Below are 19,740 nucleotides of genomic sequence, written 5' to 3'. Positions count from 1 at the left end.
TAAGTCCTGCAAGTTTGTCGGCAATTGTCTTCTTATTTTTGGCAAGTGTTCTTACTATTATAGTTCCTATATAATTTTACAACCAGTTTATCCAGTCCTTGAAAAAGTGCTTTTGGAATTAACATGGAAATTACACTGAATCAATAGGTCAGTTTGGGAAGAAATGATATAGCTGAGATATTAAGTCTTCCTATGAAGGCTATGAACATGACGTATTTCTCCACTTAGGTATTCTGTTTCTATTTTGAAAATAAGCTGTTTTGTCTTTCTACCTCTTCTGATATTTTTAGAAAGTTTGTAGTCTTTATCTATTAGTTATCTTCATCATTCATTATTATTTCAGAGTTTGGTTCTCATATTTCTTTAGACAATCTCTTTGTGTTCTTAGTTTGAACAATAACACTGTGAGATTGCATATTCTTCCTTCCCACCTCCCTTCCCTCTCACCCACAACTAATTTTAGTCAGTAATTTTTAGCTCTTAATGTTTAAAGTAGTTAATTAAGCTCATGTATGTAACACTTCTTCATTCTTAGTTGTAGGGGATTAAATAATGTTGCCCCCAAATTTGTGTCCATCCAGAACCTCAGAATGTGACTTTATTTGAAAACAGGGTCTTTGCTCATGCAATTAGTTAAGAAGTAGGTCATACTGGATTAGGGCGAGCCTTAAATCCAATGCCTGATGTCTTTATAAGAAGAGAAGGCATACAGAGACACAGAGAAAAGACGGCCACGTAACAACAGAGACCCAGATTGGAATTACGCAGCTACAATCCAAAGTACACTAGACGCTGCCCGGAGCCACCAGAAGCTAGGAAGAGGCAAGGAAGTGTCCTTCCCTGGAGCCTTCAAAGAGAGGGTGACTGCAGACCCTTTGATTTCGACACCTAGACAGCAGAACTGAGAGCACATTTTTATCGTTTGAAGCCACCCAGTTTGTGACAGCGTGTTATGGCAGTGCTAGGAAACTTGCTGAGATTTCTCTCGGTACACACTTATTCAGGTTTCTGATGGACATCAGGTTGCCTTTAATTGCCTGCTACCTCAAATTGCTACAATGAATATCTTCTTTCTGTGAAGCCACTTACTGAGCTCAGCTGGAATTTCACTGAGGCACATTCCTAGGAATGGCATTTCTACTACTAAAAGGCTATACAAAAATTAACAAGCATTTAATGTCAACGCTGCAAAATCTAAAACCTAGACTTTAAGATCTTTCCTTTATGAAAGGAAATGTAGAAATTCACATATTTATGATTTTTATCATGGTAAACAGAAACAGAGGAAGGGCATCTAACTCACGTTGGTCTGAGAAAAAGTCCTGGGGGATGGTGACCCTGAGGTAAACCTCTAACGAATAAAGTTGAGTTGAAGAAGGAAGAAGGATATTTTAAGTTTACTGTACTCCTTACTATTCATGAACATTTCTTTGCTATTCACGACCTAGAACTATTTTCAGTAAAGTCGTAATCTTTTGCAGGGCTGCTGTCATTATGGCAGTAATAGAGAACCAGGAAATTCAAATGCCTCTCATGATACTCTGCTAATGTCTCCCGGGTTTGCTGAACCTGCCCTTTGGGCCTCTCCCCAGAGATGGTTTCTTTCACTTGGCCCAGCTATACTCCACTGTTCTTTTGATGCCATGCTTCTTAGCCTGGTGGCAGCGGTGAGGAGTGAGGAGATCTCTAATGCTCTGAGGAAGCCTCGGACTTAGCACTGTGGACTGGGGTGTGGGGCCACTGACCTTTGAAGAGTTTCCTGCCCCTCCTGTAGACGCAATGCCAGGACAAAAGCACATTCCTGTCCCTCCTTGTGCATGGTAAGGGAGAGATGCTCCTGGTCCATTTGCTTAACCCCCAATTGAAGTGGGCCTGCAACAACAGTGCCCTGTAAATTAATGGCTTCTTTTCTTTCTCTTTCTATCTTTCTTTCTTTCTTTTCTTTTTCTTTTTTCTCTCTCTTTCTTTTTTTGATATAGTCTCCAGTGAATTCACTGATCTTTGTCTGCTTTGTCTAGTCTGCTCTTAATCTGCCCTCAGTTGAATTTTTCACTTCGCCTGTAGTACTCAGTTCTGTGATTTCTGTTTGATACTTGTTAATATGTTCTATCTGTTTGCTGAAATTCATAGTTGTTCTTGAATTGCTTTCCTCTCCTCAGTGAGCATCTTTATGATAATTATTCTGAATTCTGTCAGATAAATTGTAAACCTTCACTTCACTTGCATTGGTTTCCAGAGATTTATCTTGGTTTTAATTTGAAATATATTTCCCTATTTTTTCCCCACATGGGTAGGTTTTATAGAAGTTATGGCATTTGGTATATGGACTAACTTTTCCCAGGGAGAACGGGTACAGCTGATTTATCACTTAGGTAAAGCAGATAAAACGCTTGTGCAGTGCCACGCTCTGGCTCAGGTTTCAGGAGAGCTTTTGTTTATCTGCCCCGTTAGTGCCTCGACTTTTCCTACCCATTTGATGTAGATGTTTACTCAGTTGTACAATGGGTAGGAGTCTTTTAACTGGTTTCTGAATTTCTCTAAGATGAAAACGATCTGTGAATAGATGTTTATTTAATGTGTCTGTGGGTGGAGGCAGAGTCAGGAGTCTCCTGTTCTACCACATTGCTGATGTCACCCACTACAAATGTCAAACTAACCATACATAAAAAATTCCAAAAGAGATAGCTTACGCTGTCTCACAGCAGGTCTCTCCCTTTGCAGAGAGGAAGGGAGTACGGAAAACTATGTAAGGGGGCAAAGAAGGAAAAGGAGGGCCCGCAGATTAGCTTAGTCCCACAAGAGAAAGTCTACCCTAAATATGGAATTATAGAAAAGGACCATCATAAATCCTTAAAAGAGGCAGAACCCAAAGAAAAAATAAAGTAAAAAACTAAAAAGGTGTCTTGAAATACAATTGCTTCTTTAAAAGAGGTTAAAAGAAGGAGTTTTGCTCCTTTTCTAGGGAGTAGGAGATGAAAGGAGTGGAAAGAGCATCAACAATAACAAAAAATAAGAGGACATGAAACACCTCACCTCACTACCAAACATTATCATCCGTTTTTAAAACTACACTTCTGTATAACAAAAAATGTACCACAAGGGAGTTCCTTTAGTAGGAGTGTTAGCCCTGTTTAGAAGACTGCCATTTGTACAGTACATTTTGGTGATAAGATATTTATACATGTTACATCATTTGATTTTTTTTTTTAAATTATAGTCCTACTAGTCTTACTTAACATATGAGGAACCTTAGTCTTCAAGGGGCAAATTGGCTTGCCCATGGTGACAAGGCCAGTAATGGCAGAGCCAGCACGAATGCCCATGTCCTCTGGCTCCCTTACTCTCTCAAGTCTGTCCTCCAATGCATCCATTGTATCCAAAAGAAATCACTTTTGTTTAAAGGTAGAGATCATGTCCTAGGGATATTTCTATTCCCATAGCACATAGAACAGTGATTTGCACATGAGAAGCAATACAAAATACTTGAATTGAATTGAGTTACATTAAAATGTAATATAAACTTATTCATAGAATTTTCAGTGGAATGTGGGGAGGAAGGCATATGGAAGTGGGTTAATTCATTTAAACATGAAAGACATATTGAACATGTAAAATAGAAACAGCGAGCATAGAGAAGTAAAATGAGATAGTATTTAACAATATGTGATTTGGATACAGATGGCATGGGCTCGAATCATGGCTTTAACACTTCATAATTCTGTAATTTTTGACAAGTCATGTTTTCTCATCTGCAAAATAGAGATAATAAGAATACTTAACTTGTAAAAAATGTAGTATAAATAGAAAAGGAAAGAAAAAGAATAACAGTTTGTATTCAAATAGTTCTCTGTATATATTTATTCTTCTTATCCGAAATTTAACCTAAGAAGTAAAATGTGATAACTTACACAATGAAAAAGAGATGTATGTATACAAACAAATAATTGATTATATAAAGGTAGTATTTAAAATGTAATTAAAAGATATAAAATATTTGACTCCCATTTTGAACTTCTGGGTAGGAATTGTAATGATAGTAAGTTTTAAGCAGGGGAAATATACAAGGTACTTGTGTCTTTCACATTATTTCTGTTTTGGTAAGTGTTTACCTGGATATGTCGCAATTGACTTCATGTAATTTCTATGTTCATAATTCTTTAATTATATGAAATATATTTAATCACAACCATTGCCTGAAGGATGTTTATTTCTACTAAGAAAACCTTCTACTGAACTATAGCATACATAAACTTTGCACACCATAGATGTCCAGCTGGATACATTTTCACACACTGAACTTACCTGTAACAGAAACTCAGAAGCCCCCATCACATCCCTTTCCTGTCATTGCCCAGTTCCTCTCATAGAGGTACTCACTATCTTCACTTCTAACATCATAGAATAATTGATTTTACCTATTCTGAAACGTCATTTAAATTAAATCATAGAGTACATTCTCTTTTGTGCTGGATTTCTTTCATTCAATGTTATTTCTTGTGTGAAATTTTATACTTTGTTAATTCCCATTGCTGTATTATATTCTGGTGTTCAAATATAAAGCAGTGCATTTTACTGGTAAGGTGTATTTGGATTGTAGTATGGTATAAATGTTTGTGTCCTGAAATTTATTTGTTGAAGCCTAATCACCAATGTGATGGTATTAAGAGTTGGGGCTTCTGTTAGGAAGGTGATTCGGTCATGTGGGTGTGGCCCACATGAACGGGGTGAGTGACCTTGGCCATTCCACTGTGTGGAGACACAGCAAGAAGGCAGCATGTATGAGCCAGGAAGTGGGCCCTCACTAGATACCAAATCTGACAGTGCCTTCATTTTGGGCTTTCCAGCCACCAGAACTATGAGACATAAATTTATGTTGTTTATAAGCTATGCAGTTTATGGTTTTTTGTTATAGAAGCCCAAACTGAGAAAGAAAGATAGTTTCTGATTTTAGGCTCTTATGAATAGTGTTTCTACAAACATTCTTCTTCGTGTCTTTCAGTGAACATATCTATACACAGACGTTCAAGTATATTCCCGAGGGGTGTACTTGCTGGGTCACAGGGTATGCGTATGTTCAGTTTAGTTTCACAAACTCGTTTTCTCGGTGGCTATTGCTTTTCCCTCTCCCGTCAATGTATAAAAATTCTGACAGTTTCACATCTTCACTAACTTTGTATTGTCTCTCTTTCATTTTTGTCATTTGGGTAGGTATAAGGGGGTTAGACTAGTTTAATTTTCATTTTTCTGGTGACTAATAAGGTGAGGCATTGGACTTGCTGGGTCATAGGTTATGAAGCAGAAGTGTCTCTGACTTTCATATCAATCATTTATACACTAATTTTCTGCCACTGTTTCAAGGAAAGCAAAGACCCAGAATGAGGGTGAAGATGAGGGCAGGGTAAGTATCAATGACATTTAAAAATTTTTGCTAGTTAGCACCTCAAAAGTCCTCTCAGTCTGAGCTCTGCAGAAGGGACGTGTTTGCAACTCATTGTGAGTCCTGTGAGTGAATCACTGTGCCTATGAACAGGCCAACTGGCCCAAACTGTGAATTGTGATGACCACCACTATTGTTAGCCTGACCCCTTGTTAAACAGGATAGTGGTTTTCAGTACCAGCTAAAAGAACTTTAAAATGTTGACCATTTATGTTACTTAAGTAATGTGCTACCATTTATAGTCATTTATATTACATTAATATAACATTTATATTACATATGCCATTCAGTAAAATAATAGTCAACATTTATATTACTGAAGTATTGTGCTATAGAAATCCTAAAGGGGTTTCTGTAACAGTAAACTGGTGGCTCTCTAGTGCAGTCCAGAATCACCTGTGGGCTTGTTGGACCACAAATTGCTGGTTTCCACTCAGAGTTTCTTATTCAGTAGGTCTCGATGGGGTTGCAGAATTTGCATTTATAATAAGTTCTCAGACGCAACTGATGCTGCTGGTTCAGGAACCACAATATGAGAACCATGGTTAAGCCTCACGCCACAGCATTCCTATAACGAGAGCCACCTTTGTAATTCAGGGTAACTTGCTGGCTGCAAACTATAACCACGGGCAACTTCTTTAGCAATATAAACCTCTAGATAAAAGAAACACTCAAAAGTCACAATAGAAAAAAATACAGTCGATATGTTTTTTTTCCAAATGAGAACATGTGTTGTACAGCCTCAAAAGGATATTTTCACGTAGACTGCACTAAAATAACAACAAGAGAAACCTGACAGTAAAACCTAAAACAGCCTTTATGAACAGAAACACTCTGACACCTCAGGTAAAGGGCTACATATGTCCCTCTATATTTTCATATCTTAGCTTTAAGATGAAATGACATTGTCATTTTACTTATAAAAGGAGAACCTAGAAACTTGATTCCTGCTTATTAGTGCAAACCAAAGGGGTTATTTCCAAATGTTTTCAGTTCAGTTTTTGTTCATGTGTAATATAAATGATTTAAAAGCCAAGTTTTGGGGGAAGCTGTCGTAAATGTGTTTAATAGTTGCTGCCTCAGCATCCATTTTCAGGCCTGACCTAAGTTGTCTGAAGCCCGGTCTCACTGTATCCCCTCTGGTCTGGGTAACACTTCCCCTCCCTGAGTTGTTGTGATGTGGCTCATTTGTTCTTCATCCCACTGAGCCAGAACCCACACATCACACAGCTGCCGATCGTGATAAAACCTAATGGTCAACACCGGAGTCCTGTAAGTAAGCCCCGCTTCGCACGTGTTCTCTTAAATCAGCGAAGCCACAGCCTCACGGGAAAGCCCGAGAACAAAGCTCCAGGCCCTCCCTCTGCTCTCTGGTTCCTCGTGGCCTCCAGACTGCCCCTCGGGCTCTAGACGCTCCCCGAACCTCTCCGGGATGTGTAAGTTAGAGATTTCTTCTGTTCCTGTGTTTTGGTCTTGCCTCCTCCTTGTGCCTTGCCTGACTGACACCCCAGAGCCTACCTTTCCCCCGGCCAGGGCTCTCCTGGAGACGGGCTGGTTTCTGGCCTCCTTTAAAGAGAGACCTCAAGACCAAATTAGAGAGAAACCTAAATAAATAAGTCACAACAGAAAGCTTGGTGATTTACTTACAGTATATATTTATAACGTAAAATGTGTTTATGATAGATTTAGAACACACTAGACCTAGCTCTAAATTGCGCTGCTGTCTTGTAGTATGCAGTTATTCCTCATTTCATTTTCCACTTGAAGTCCTTGTATTCCCTCAGTTTATAAACACCTTGAATTCTTTTCTGAAAAGACAAGGTAACTTGATAGGGCATCCCCCTTAGGACCCATAACCCCCAGTGAGGAACAAATTAAACGTGCAAAACTGTGAGCACCATGTCCTATGTTATTAAAGAAAGAAAATAATGCTGAAAGGCAGGAAAGTCCTTAAGAAGAAGCTTAAAGGAGTAGAAGAATAGACAGATGAACTGGAAATGGAAAAAGTCAGTTTTCCTTTCTGTTAGGAGGGAGCCACTTTGGAAACTCGCTGGTAAATGTCACAGTCCCTTTAGATGGCAAGGTTAGTGAATACTAAGAAAACACTACGGTACAAATGTTCATCGTGCAAAGCACACCTGTAATATTTCATCAGGTCCTCTCGGTGACCCTGTAAGAAACATGAGACATTTTCAGATGAGGAGATTGGGCTTCAGGGTGAAATTAGGAGACTGGTAAGACTCACATAGAGAGTAAGTGGTGGAAATGAATTCAGATCCAAATTCTTCCAACTGTAACCACAGGGCATTTTCCACTAATCAGCCCACTAACCAAAGAAACCTAATTTATCCAAACATTTAAAATGATGCTATGGACATTTGAGTTAAACCGGTTTTGGCCTATACTTCTGATTCCTCATTACCAGCCTACCATTGTTGATCTGATATGGGCAGCAGCATTAAGATGTAATGATGTCTAACAGAACCCCTCATTATTTGTGTAGATACAGTAGTAACAGAGATGGTGACATAGTCTGGATGTTTGGCCCCTCCAAATCTCATGCTGAAATGTGATCCCCAGTGTTGGAGGTAGGGCCTGCTGGGAGGGAGGTGTTGGCCCATGGGGCAGATCCCTCATGAATGGCTTGGTGCCCTCCTCTCGGTAATGGCTGAATTCTTGCTCTCTTCACTCACTGAGATCTGGTTGTTAAAGTGTGGTGCTGCCCCCGTCTCTCTCTTGCTTCCTTTCTCACCATGTTAGGTGCCAGCTCCCCTTTGCCTTCTGCCATGATCGTAAGCTCCCTGAGGCCTCAGAAGAAGCAGATGCTGGTGTCATGCTTCTTGGGCAGTCTGTACAACCATGAGTCTAATCACCCTCATTTCCTTATAAATTACCCAGCCTCAGATATCCCTTTATTACAGCAATGCAAATTGGACTAATGCAGATGGGGACATATAGATGTTAATTTAAAACATGTTTATATACTGCCTAACATTCTCACTGAGACTAGGAGGTGTTAGAGACATATAATTGAAAACAAAATCTCCTCCCAACCGAGAAAACTTCTCCGCAAAGGTAGAAGAGAAAGAAATATTATTATTATACTTTAATTTCCGGGGTACATGTGCAGAACCTACAGGTTTGTTACATAGGTATACACGTGTCTTGGTGCTTTGCTGCATCTGATCCTCCCATCATCTACACTAGGTATTTCTCCTGTAATCCTTTCCCAATCCCCCAACCCCTGGCTATTCCTCCCCTAGCCCTCCCCTCCCCCCTGACAGGCCCCAGTGTGTGATGTTCCCCTCCCTATGTCCATGTGTTCTCATTGTTCACCATCCGCTTATTTTTTAGAAAAATTTATTTATTTTATTTTAAGTTCTGCAATACATGTGCAGATCGTGCAGGTTTGTTAAATAGGTATACACATGTCATGGTGGTGGTTACTGCATCCATCACCCCGTCATCTACATTAGGTATTTCTCCTAATGCTGTCCCTCCCCAATTCACCCACCCCCTGCTATTCTTCCCCTAGTCCCTCACCCCTCAGGCCCCAGTGTGTGATGTTCCCCCAACTGTGTCTGTGTGTTCTCATTATTCACCACCCACTTATGAGTGAGAACACGCGATGTTGGGTTTTCTGTTCTTGTGTCAGTTTGCTGAGAATGATGGTTTTCAGCTTCATCCATGTTCCAGTAAAGGACATGATACTATGGCTGCATAGTATTCCATGGTGTATATGTGACATATTTTCCTAGTTCAGTCTATGTCTGATGGGCATTTGGGTTGGTTCAAAGTCTTTGCTATTGTAAACAGTGCCACAATAAACATACGTGTACACGTGTCTTTATAATTGAATGTTTTATAATCCTTTGGGAACATACCCAATAATGGGATTCCTGGGTCAAATGATATTTCTATTTCTAGATCCTTGAGGAATCGCCACACTGTCTTCCACAATGGTTGAACTAATTTACACTCTCAACAGCAGTGTAAAAGCATTCCTAATTGTCCACATCATCTCCAGCATCTGTCTCCAGATTTTTTAATGATTGCCATTCTAACTGGCATGAGATGGTATCTCAAAGTGGTTATGATATGCATTTCTCTAATGACCAGTGATGATGAGCTTTTTTATCATGTTTGTTGGCTGCATAAATGTCTTCTTTTGAAAAGTGTCTCTTCATCTCTGTCACAAAATTTGTTTCCCATTCTGTTGGTTGCCAGTTCACTCTGATGATAGTTTCTTTTGCTGTGCAGAAGTTCTTAAGTTTACTTAGATCTCATTTGTCTGTTTTGGCTTTTGTTGCCATTGCTTTTGGTGTTTTAGTCACGAAGTCCTGGCTATGTTGGTTCTCTTTTAGTTCCATATAAAGCTTAAGGTGGTTTTTTTCCAATTCTGTGAAGAAAGTCATTGGTAGCTTGATGGGGATAGCATTGAATATGTAAATTACTTTGGGCAGTATGGCCATTTTCACGATATCAATTCCTCCTAAGCATGAGCATGAAATGTTTTTATATCTGTTTGTGTCCTCTCTCATTTTCTTAAGCAGTGGTTTATCCTTCTTTTTGAAGAGGTCCTTCCCATGTTTTGTTAGTTGTATTTCTAGGTATTTTATTCTCTTTGTAGCAACTGTGAATGGGATTTCACTCATGATTTGGCTCTCTGTTTGTCTGTTGCTGGTGTATAGGAATGCTCATAATTTTTGCACATTGATTATGTGTCCTGAGATTTTGCTGAAGTTGCTTATCAACTTAAGGAGATTTGGGCTGAGACAATGGGGTCTTTTAAATATACAATCATGTCATCTGCAAATAGAGACAATTTGACTTCCTCTTTTCCTAATTGAATATCCTTTATTTCTTTTAGTATTAAACCAGAGTGAGATGCATGTCTCAGGAAATCAGCTCAGAAATTGCAAAGACAGAAAAAAATCTCACCTTTTTATATAACAAGCAGATATAACCTTTAACGTACAGCTTCTCAAGGTAAGCAATAACTTGTCCTCAAGGGGACTTTATAGTCCTGTTTGTCACACACCCTTCATTTTAAATTTTCTTAGTAATTGGGGTAACCATCTGTGTTAGACAATTGGCTTTATCCAAAGAAAAAATAAGCTTGTTATGTCTTTATAAAAGGAGGTTGTCTTGCAACTTGGAGAAAGACACCTGCTGAACTTACCCTCCCAGCCTCCTACTGAACCTGAGAAATGGAGGTGTCATCTTCCTTGATAATTTTCAAAGTGATGATTCCCAGGCTTTGAGAACAGCATCCTTGGGTCTTAAAACTAACAAGACTAAGTTATCTTTTAAGAATATTTACGTACATTTCAAAATGACAAAGATGTACAAGCTTTCTAAAGTAAATGCCCTAAGCAAAAGGTGTTTCCTTTCTTATTTTTAACGTGGAGAATATATTAGTCAGTTAGTCATCATAGGCTTCCTAACAAAACACTACAGATTGGGTAACAAACAACAGATATTTATTCTCTCACTGCTCTCGAGGCTGAAAGGCCAAGAGGAAGGTGCCAGTGGGGTTGGCTTTTGGTGAGACTGCTCTTCCTACCTTGGAGACAGTTACCTTTTCACTCTCTCCCACGTGGCCTTTTCCACATGCACAGGGAGAGAGATCTCTGGTGACTCTTCCTCCTCTTAGAAGAACACCAGTCCTATCATCCTGAAGCCCCATCCTCATCATCTCATCTAACCTCAGTTAACTCTTTAAAGGCCCTTTCTTCCAATAAAGTCACACTGGAGGGTAGGACTTTCACATAGAAATTTAGTGTGGGGCACAATTCAGTCCTTTACATAGAGTTGAGCTTCTTATTTTTAGTTGGCATTTGTCCTTATGGGAATAACAAGCCAGGCTGAGTCCCTCTCATCGTGGGGCATGTGTTAGAAGAAGAAGTGATCATAAGAGAGTCCACGTATCACTTGCAAGTAATAATCAAGGAAAGAAACAGTGATGAGCGAAGGACCTTGGCTCAAGGGTGAGAGGAGACCAGCCAGCTCCTGGTTAGCCAGGCAGTAAATCGAGCATTCCTGATGATTTGGAAAGAATGGAGCTAGAAAAACCAATTCATGGAAGCAGAATCATCTAGATAGTCAGTGATATAACTAAGCTGAACAGACTATAAGCCATCAATCAATTTATCAACATTCCACTTACACATTAATTCATTTATTCATGCACTCAACATTTAATCACCCCTAGATTAATTGTGCACACCAGTATGGCTGAAAACTACCCAGATAATTTTTTCCTTCCTGCAATCACTTACAACCACTGTAGATTCTATGAAACTATTAATTAGGTTTCAACTTAGATTTCAATTTCAAACTGTTGTCATGTTGATTTTACACAAATACTTATGAAGTGAAATGACAGCATTCTCCTCCTACCAGTACAGTTCACAAAACCCATGAAACATTTATATGACTTGAAGCATCATATGTGCTCAGTTTATGGTGAGAAAACAGTTATCTGCATTTCTTCCCAGTTTTAAAAAACAACCATCAACTAATTGATATAGTATAACTCACTCAAAATGACTGAAAGACAGTCTGGACAAATTTACAAGATTATGTGGTCTGATAATGTCCATAGATAGATAGTAAACTTGCATCTAAGGAGTTTGGGACAAGTCTTCAGGAACTCAGTACTTCACTCTTCTCAATTTATGGCCATTCTGTTGGTAGGGTGGATTTTTTTTTTTTTTTTTGAAACGGAGTTTCGCTCTTGTTACCCAGGCTGCAGTGCAATGGCGCGATCTCGGCTCACCGCAACCTCCGCCTCCTGGGTTCAGGCAATTCTCCTGCCTCAGCCTCCTGAGAAGCTGGGATTACAGCCACGCGCCACCATGCCCAGCTAATTTTTTGTATTTTTAGTAGAGACGGGGTTTCACCATGTTGACCAGGATGGTCTCGATCTCTTGACCTCGTGATCCACGGTAGGGTGGATTTTTATCACTGGAGGCAGATGTTACACTGCTCCTCCCCTCAGGCAATCTGGCTTAGAGGAAGGCAAGTGAAGGCCAGATGAGACTGAGCCTCTACCCAGCTCCCCATGCCCATCCAACCCTCTGATTCTCTACCCTGTGCATCTTGAAGTCGTTAGATATGTTTTAATGACTGAGTCATATTTTAAAGAAATGAAAGAGATGATGATTCATTGTGCATTTGTTAAACCAAGTTTCAGACAAGACTAACATTGGCCCTGGGCACCAAGCATGAGTGAAGCATTTTAGTCTCAGGAAGACAGGTTTTGTACTGTATTCTGTATTAGGCAGAATCAGAAAGTAGAGAGATTGGAGGGTCCTAGATAAGATGATAGAGAATGGGTAGGACACCCTTCTCCTGACCAGCAGACTGCTGGTTAACCTCGACTTTGGCCTCACCTAGCTTCACACATGGTTCATCAACAGCAGTGAGGCACAATGCATTATCTGCTGAAATGCAAAGGAAACGCTGATACATTTTAAATTTATCTCCTCAAGCAAATTGAACTTTCCCTTAAAATATGGTCACATTATTACTTTAAATCTTGGCTCTGCCACTTACTATGTGTAACATTGAGTAAGTAATTTAACTTTTCTATGTCTCATTCCCTCATCTGTAAAATGAGGTTGACAGTAGTGTCCCCTGAGGGTGGTTGGTGAGAACATTAAATCAATCAAGATAGGTAAACCTCCTGGAACAATGCCTCATGCATAACAAATACTTCATAGGAAGATTCTTTGTTATTTTATTTTCCATAAGTGATTGGGGTACAGGTGGTATTTGGTTACATGAGTAAATTCTTTAGTGATTTGTGAGATCCTGGTGCACCCATCCCCTGAGCAGTAAACACTGTGTCGTATTTGTTGCATTTGTCCCTTGTATCTCCCCCCTCCCTCACGTCACCAAAGTCCACTGTGTCATTCTTAAGCCTTTGCATCCTCACAGCTTAGTTCCCACATATCAGTGAGAATGTGCAATATTTGGTTTTCCATTCCTGAGTTGCCTCACTTGGAATAATAGTCACTAGTCTCATCTAGGTCATGGCAAATGCTGTTAATTTATTCCTTTATTTGGCTGAGTAGTATTCTATCATGGATGTATGCCAGTTTCTTTATTCTCTCATTGATTGATGGGCATTTGGGTTGGTTCCATGATTCTGCAGTTGTGAACTGTGTTGCTATAAACATGTGTGTGCAAGTATCTTTTTCAAATAATGACTTCTTTTTTCTGGGTAGATATCCAGTAGTGGTATTGCTTGATGAAATGGTAATTCTACTCTTAGTCCTTTAAGGAACCGCACCCTGTTTTCCGTAGTGGCTATACTAGTTTACATTTCTTCTAGCTGTGTAGAAGTGTTCCCTGATTGCCGCAACCACGCCAACATCTACTGTTGCTGTTGTTTAAATGCTTTGGTTATGGCCATTCTTGCAGGAGTAAGGTGGTATTGCATGGTAGTTTTGATTTGCATTTCCCACATCATTAGTGATGTCGAGCAGTTTTTTAACTGCTTGCTAGCCATTTGTATATCTTCTTTTGAGAATTGCCTATTTATGTCTTAGCCCACTTTTTCATGGGGTTGGTTGATTTTTTTTCTTACTGATTTGAGTTTGTTGTAGATTCTGGATAGGACTCCTTTGTCCGAAGTATATATTGTGAACATTTTCTCTCACTCTGTGGGTTAACTGTTTATTCTGCTGACTATTCTTGTTGCCATGCAAAAGCTCTTTAGTTATGTCCCAGCTATTTATCTTTGTTAATATTGCAATTGCTTTTGGGTTTTTAGTCATAAAATCTTTGCCTAAGCCAATGCCTAAAAGGGTTTTTCCAGAGTTACCGTCTGGAATTTTTATAGTTTCAGGTCTTAGGTTTAAGTCCTTAATCTGTCCTGAGTTGATTTTTGTACAAGGTGAGAGATGAGGACCCAGTTTCATTCTCCTACACGTGGCTAGCCAATTATCTCAGCACCATTTGTGGAAAAGGGTGTTCTTTCTCCACTTTATGTTTTTGCTTGCTTTATTGAAGATCAGTTGGCTGTAAGTATTTGGGTTTATTTCTGAGTTTTCTATTCTGTTCCATTGATCTATGTGCCTGTTTTTATAGCAGTACCATGCTGTTTTGGAACTATGGCCTTATATTTTGAAATCAGGAAGTGTGATGCCTCCAGATTTGTTCCTTTTACTTAGTCTTGCTTTGGCTATGTGGGCTCTTGATTGTTTCCATATGAATTTTAGAACTGTTTTTCTAACTCTGTGAAGAATGATGGTGACATTTTGATGGGAATTCATTGTATCTGTACAGTGCATGCATTTGTACATTGCAGTTTGCCCATTTTCACAATACTGATTCTACCCAGGCAGGAGCATGGATGTGTTTTCATTTGTTTGTGTCATCTCTGATTTCTTTCATCAGTGTTATGCACATTTCCTACTAGAGATCTTTCCACCCTGTTGTTAGATATAGTCCTAAATATATATATATATATTTTTGCAGCAATTGTAAAAGGGTTTAAGTTCTTGATTTGATTATCTGTTTTGTCACTGCTGGCGTATAGAAGAGCTGATTTGTGTACATTAATCTTGTATTGAGAAACTTTGCTAAATTCTTTTATCAGTTCTCTGAGCTTTCTGGAGGAGTCCTTTGGGTTTTCAAGGTAGATGGTCATACTGTTAGTAAACACAGTCAGTTTGACTTACTCTTTACCTGTTTGGGTGCCTTTATTTCTTTCTCTTGTCTGATTGCCTTGGCTAGGATTTCCAGTACTATCTGGAAGGGGAATGGTGAGAGTGGCCATCCGTGTCTTCTTTCCATTCTCAGAGGGAATGCTTTCAACTTTTCCCCATTCAGTATTATGTTGGCTGTGGGTATGACATACATGGCTTTTATTAATTTAAGGTATGTCCCTTGTGTACCGATTTTGCTGAGGGTTTTAATCACAAAAGGATGCTGGATTTTGTTAAATGCTTTTTCTGCATCTACTGAGATGATCATGTAATTTTTGTCTTTAATTCTGTTAATGTGGTACATCACATTTATTGATTTGCTTATGTTACCCCATCCCTGCATCCCTGGTATGAAAGTCACTTGATCATGGTGGATTATCTGTTTGATATGTTGTTTGATTTGCTTAGCAAGTATTAAGAATTTTAGCATGTGTGTTTATCAAGGACACTGCTCTGTAGTTTTCTTTTTTGGTTGTGCCCTTTCCTGGCTTTGGTAACAGGGTGATGCTGGCTTCATACAATGAATTAAGGAAGGTTCCTTCTTTCTCTGTCTTGTGGAATAGTGTCAAAAGGATTGGTGCCAATTCTTCTTTGAGTATGTGGTAGGATTCTGTTGTGAATCTGTCTGCTCCTGGACTTCTTTTTGTTCTTGGTAATTTTTAAATTACCATTTCAGTCTTGCTACTTGTTATTAGTTTGTTTGGGGCATCTAATTCTTTCTGATTGAAGCTAAGAGGGCTGTATTTTTCCAGGAATTCACCCATCTCTTCTTGGTTTTCTAGTTTATTTGTGTAAAGTGTTCCTAACAGCCTTGAGTGATCTTTAGTATTTCAGTGGTGTGAGTTGTGATACCTCCTGTTGTGTTTCTCAGTGAGGTTACTGGGATTTTCTCTCTTTTCTTGGGTAATCTTGCTAATGGTCTATCAGTTTACTGATCTTTTCAAAGAACCAACTTTTTGTTTCATTTATCTTTTTTATTTTTGTTTGTTTCAATTACATTGTCTGGTGTTGGTTATTTCCTTTCTTCTTCTGGGTTTGGGTTTGGCTTGTTATTTTTTTCTCTCGTTCCTTGAGGCACGACCTTAGATTGTCTGTCTGTGCTCTTTCAGACTTTTTGATGTAGGAGTTTAGGGCTATGAACTTTTCTCTTAGCACTTCCTTAGTTGTACCTCAGGGGTTTTGATAGGTTGTGTAATTATTGTCACTGAGTTTGTTAAATTTTAAAACTTTGATCTCCATTTCCTTTTTGACCCAATGCTCTTTCAGGAGCAGGTTATTTAGTTTCCAGGTATTCGTGTGGTGTTGAAGGTTCCTTTTGGAGTTTATTTCCAGTTTTATTCCACTGTTGGTATGAGAGAGTGCTTGATATAATTTCAGTTGTCTGAAACTTACCGAGGGTCATTTTATGGCCTATCATATGGTCTGTATTAGAGAAAGTTCCATGTGTTGTTGAATAGAATCTGCGGTTGTTGGATGAAATGTTCTGTATCTATCTGTTAAGTCTATTTATTCCAAGGTGTAGTTTAAATCCATTGTATCGTTCTTGACTTTCTGTCCTGATGGCCTGTCTAGTGCTGTCAGTGGAGTATTGAAGTCCTCCTCTATTATGGTCTTGCTGTCTACCTCATTTCTTAGGTCTGTTAGTGATTGTTTTATAAATTTGGGAACTCCAGTGTTAGCCACATATATGTTTAGGATTATGATATTTTCCTGTTGGACAAGGCCTTTTACCATCATATAATATCTCTGTGTCTCTTTTAACTGCTGTTGCTTTAACGTTTGTTTTGTCTAATCTAAGAATAACTACCCCTGCTCAGCTTTGGTGTCCTTTTGTATGAAATGGCTTTTTCCAGCCTTTTACTTTCAGTTTCTGTGAGTCCTTATGTGTTAGGCGAGACTCCTGAGGCAGCAGAGGGTTGGTGAGTTCGTATCCATTTTGCGGTTCTGTATCTTCTGAGTGGCGCATTTAGGCCATTTACATTCAATGTTAGGATTGAAATGGGAGGCACCGTTGCAGTCATCATGCTCTTTGTTGCCTGCATACTTTGTGATTTTTTGTTTTGTTTTGCTTTTGCTTTTTACCTTGCATTTTTGTTTTATGGATTTTGTGTGATTTATGCTTTAAAGAGATTCTGTTTGGATGTGATTCCAGGATTTTGTTTCAAGATTCAGAGCTCCTTTTAGCAGTTCTTGTAGTGGTGGCTTGGTAATGGTGAATTCTGTCAGTGTGTGTTTGTCTGAAAATGACTGTATCTTTCCTTCTTAAGTAATGCTTCGTTTCACTGGATACAAAATTCTTGCCTGCTGTTTTGTTTGAGGAGGCTGAAGACAGGGCACCAATCTCTTCTAGCTTGTAGGGTTTATGCAGGTAAATCTGCTGTTAATCAGGTAAGTTTTGTTTTAAGGTTACCTGGTGCTTCTGTCTCACAGCTCTTAAAGGTCTTTCTTTCCTCTTAACTTTAAATGACTTGATGGCAACATGCCTAGTTAAAGACCTTTTTGTGATGAATTTCCCAGGTCTTCTTCTTGCTTCTTGTATTTCCATGTCTAGGTCTCTACCAAGGCCTCCTCAATTATTTCCCTAAATACGTTTTCCAAACTTTTAGAATTGTCTTCTTCCTCAGGAATACCAATTATTTTTAGGTTTAGTCATTTAAGATAATCCCAAACTTTGTGGAGGCTTTGTTCATATTTTCTTACTCTTTTTTCTTTGTCTCTGTTAGGTTGGGTTAATTCAAAGTCCTTATCTTCGAGCTCTGAATTTCTTTCTTTTACTTGTTCAATTCTATTGCTGAGATTTTCCAGAGCATTTCATGTTTCTAAAAGCATGAACAAAGTTTCCTGAATTTTGGATTTTTTCTTTAAGCTGTCTATTTCCTTTAATACTTCTCCATTCACTTCTAGTATCATTTTTTGGATTTTTTTTCCACAGGGCTTTACCTTTCTCTGGTCCCTCCCTGAGTATCTTAACTAACCTCCTGAATTCTTTTTTTCAGGTGAATCAGGGATGTCTTCTTGGTTTGAATCCATTGCTGGTGAACTAGTGTGATTTTGGGGGGTTGTCGACAAGCCTTGTTTTGTTATATTACCAGGGTTGCTTTTCTGGTTCTTATTGGGCTAGGCTGTGTTAGAGGTAAGGTCTAGGACTGAAGGCTGTTCTGATTTTTTGTCTCATGAGGTTCCTGTGGTGCAGTATTCTCCCCATTTTCCTGTGGATGTGGCTTCCTGTGAGCTGAACTGCAGTGATTGTTGTCTCTCTTCTGGGTCTAGCCACCCGGTGAGTCTACCTGGTTCTGGGCTGGTACTGGGGATTGTTTGCACAGAGTCCTGTGATGTGAACCATCTTGGGTCTCTTAGCTGTGGATACCAGTGCCTGTTCCAGAGGAGGTGGCGTAGGGTGCAGTGAACCCATGAGGGTTCTTAACTTTGTTGATTTAGAGATCTATTTTTGTGCTGGTTGGCCGCCTGCCAGGAGGTGGTGCATTCCAGAAAGCATCAGCTGTAGTAGTGTGGAGAGAAACCCTTGGTGGGCGGGGCCTTAGAACTCCCAAGATTATATGCCCTTTGTCTTTCCCCACCAGGGCAGGTAGGGAAGGACCATCATGTGGGGCAGGGCTAGGTGTGTGTGAGTTCAGACTGTCCTTGGGCAGGTTTTGCTGTGGCTGCTGTGGTGGGTGGGGATGAGACTCCCAGGTCACTGGAGTTGTGTACCTAGGAGGATTATGGCTGCCTCTGCTGGGTCATGCAGGTTGTCAGGGAAGTTGGGGAAAGCTGGCAGTCACAGGCCTCACCCAGCTCCCAGGAAACCTGAAGGGCCAGTCTCACTCCCTCCATGCCCCCTGCAGCATCCCTCAGTCTTTTTCCAGGTGAATGATGAGTCGGGCTTGAAAACTTGCTTGAGGGTTTCCTTCTTTCAGCTTCAGCTTCTCCAGTGGGGACGTGTGTTCCACTTCCACATCTGGGTCACTCATAGTATTTGGGGTGTCTCTGGGGTCCTGCAGAAGGAGTCTGTTTTCTTCAGAGGGTCTGTGGGTCCTCTCAAGATTGCTGGTTTGTTCTTGGAGTAAATCAGGAGCTAAAATTCACAATGGAAGCCTCCACATGCTGCTCTGACTGGAGCCGCCACCTAGTCCTGCCTCTCTTATGCCTTGATCCATAAGTAGATTCCTAATTGTGGAATTTGTGATTATTTTAAGTTATTTAAGGCAATTGCGTTCAGATCTTATTTTGCCACTAAAACTGCTTTGGAAATACATTCTCTACCACTCATGCTAAGAGCGATTTAGTGATGCAATTGCATAACAGTTTCTCCAGAAATACTTAAGAATTCTTGGACAGTTTCTATTTGTGTCATTCTTTGGTTTATTTGGACAGATTCCATTGTCCCATGAAATATACTTGATCTTGTATAGAAATGTAACCAAATAATTGAAAAGTAATTTTCTATTCATTATACTATTTAATCTCTTAAATGATTATATAAAATAGATAAATTTCTTCAGAGCATAAGAAATAGTACATATAAAAATGCGTTTAAGAACTTGAAAAAAAATGTTTTCAATAGGAGTTTTGGTTGTCTGCTTG

Source organism: Aotus nancymaae, unplaced genomic scaffold, assembly GCF_030222135.1.
Source record: "Aotus nancymaae isolate 86718 unplaced genomic scaffold, 86718_ANA_hifiasm-v0.15.2.pri h1tg000051l, whole genome shotgun sequence".
NCBI lineage: Eukaryota > Metazoa > Chordata > Mammalia > Primates > Aotidae > Aotus > Aotus nancymaae.
The sequence above is the reverse complement of the archived record's forward strand: the minus strand, read 5'-3'. Positions refer to the sequence as shown.